The sequence below is a fragment of the Capricornis sumatraensis genome, chromosome 2 (genome assembly GCF_032405125.1).
Source record: "Capricornis sumatraensis isolate serow.1 chromosome 2, serow.2, whole genome shotgun sequence".
NCBI classification, from domain to species: domain Eukaryota; kingdom Metazoa; phylum Chordata; class Mammalia; order Artiodactyla; family Bovidae; genus Capricornis; species Capricornis sumatraensis.
The window spans coordinates 157,246,498-157,248,703 of NC_091070.1; the positions used below are offsets into that span (position 1 = coordinate 157,246,498).

General features: G+C 41.4%; 1 non-coding gene across 1 annotated transcript; it reads left to right on the plus strand.

Annotated features, from left to right (window-relative positions):
• The first annotated feature begins 800 nt into the window (after positions 1-800).
• On the plus strand, positions 801-949 carry LOC138074724 (small nucleolar RNA SNORA62/SNORA6 family). Its single transcript, XR_011144537.1, has one exon. It is a non-coding gene; the product is annotated as a small nucleolar RNA SNORA62/SNORA6 family (small nucleolar RNA).
• The last annotated feature ends 1,257 nt before the right edge of the window (positions 950-2,206 follow it).

Below are 2,206 nucleotides of genomic sequence, written 5' to 3' on the forward strand. Positions count from 1 at the left end.
TGTGTCAATAAAGCCTCCACATTTTCTTCTATCACAACTAATATCTCCTAGTGACCTGACTTGATTGAAGGTTTTACACGAATCTTAAATGAGAGCAGAACTGAAAAAACTCTAGGAATACCAGGCACCTACAGTTGCCACACTACATATTAAATAACTGAGAAACATATGCCTTAAGTGGCATATTGCTTCATATTTTTCTAGAGAAATATCGGAGTTGATTATCAGGGACTTAAAGAACAACACAAACAGCCACATTAAAAACTATAAGGACTCCAAAAGTCTATGAAAATTAATTTCAGAGGCACATGTTTTAATAGAATCTATTGTGGCATGAGGCTGAAAAGTCATTAAATATAGTGTTTTACAATGTAGTTTAATCATTTAAACTCATCTCCAGTTTGGCATTTAAATTGCTAGCTGATTATATCATTTTCATGGACACATTTGGAGGTGTCTATTTTTGCCCTATTTTCTTGGAATTTCTGCTGTTCTTAGCTATAGATGATTAGTCCACAGGTACACATTTGACCCCAGTTGGGTCAACCAGGTTCTCTTACTGGGTATTTGGAGCTGAAACCAGGAGAATATTTATTAGACTCTATAGGTGCCTAGATATATAACATATAGTTTCTTCATGTGATCTGAGAAAACAATAAACCCATAGGGAGTTTGTGGGAGAGGGAGAGAGAAAGAGGGAAAGAAAGAGAGAGGGAGGAAGAGGAGGAGAAGGAGGTGGCAAATGAATACATAGGAGCAGAAATGAGAAATAAAGCAACCTTTTTAAGTTTCTAGCTCCATCTGCACATTGTTAGAGCTCGGCGTTGGAGCCATTGGCCGATGAACTCACAAGTATAGGTAGTGTGCTAAATGGGAGCGAGTTTTTCGCTAGCACCTCGAGGGTCTCTGGCCTAAAGAATGGAGTTTGATAGTAATACTTGCTATAAAAGTATAATTTTAACATGAGAGCTTTAAGGAGAGATGAAGACATTTAAAAAATAGCCTGTGCTTTCTTCTGCTTTTCCCCGGTATTTCTTACTCTTCTCAGGCATTACTTGATCTTTCTGTTTTCAAACTAACTTGATGTATCCTGTTGCAAGATCCTAGGAAGGGAGCTCACTTAGTGGGTCTAATGTGGTGGATGCTCATTTGGGAAGTCCTGCACACGTGTGGGTGCCATCTCCTGTGAAAACCTGTGGGAGGTCATGCCTGATCTCTGCTTCTACAGAGATCCTGAGCAGACTGAAAAGGAAGAGCAGGTGATGGCTGAGAAGGCTGTGACCAAGGAGGAACTTCAGGGTGGATGTCCCACTCCAGCTCCAGAGTTCACTGCTGCTCAGCCTGAGGTGGTGGACTGGTCTGAAGGCTTGCAGGTGTCTTCTGCACCTATTCAGCAGTTCCTCGCTCAGCCTGCCACTGCAGACTGGCCTGCAGCTCCACTGCTCAGGCCACTGAATGGGTAAGAAAAATTGCTAAGTGGTCTTAAACTGTTTTTTCACAAACTCTTACAATGAAAATTCAGTTGATGGAAAACAGTTTCTTTAAAAAAAAAAAAAATCTAGTTCCATTCTTGCCCTAGAGTCTGGCTGCATTCCTACACTTGGGTTCCATGAGACATCCTGGAACTCATAACAAATTCTCTCCTTTTTGCATAATGAGGTTCAAGTTTGTTTCTGTTGCTTGTGACCAAAGAGTCCTATACAAAACTCTCTTTATAGTAATCACATGCAGCCTGGTCTAGAAAGCCATGCATTCACTTATTCTATAACCATTTGCCAAACTGTCAAACCAAGTCTTGAGAACACAACCATGAATCAGTCACAATATTTGACTCTAAAAGCTCATGTTTAGTTGAGAAGGCAGAATAATACCTTTGGGAAAAAATGCACAATGTAGGTAAATATACAATGTAGGTGATAGATTCAGTGATGAAGAAATGTATAGTAAACAGTGGAGGTTACCAAGGAAGGGGTAGTGAACTTGACCTGGGGAAAATCAGGGAGGGCTGCTCAAAAAAGGGGATGGAAATGTTGAAAGAGGTCTAGTGCAGGCAAGGGGGAAAGCCTATCCCACAGGAGGAAGAGCACTCACAGACAGGGCTGAAACGGCCTTTGGTGTTCAGGCGCCTGGTTCAGTGAGACCAGTTGATGAGATAGAGGAGATGGATCACAAAGGGTAGTGTGGATTCTACAGGAAGCAGGTTAGG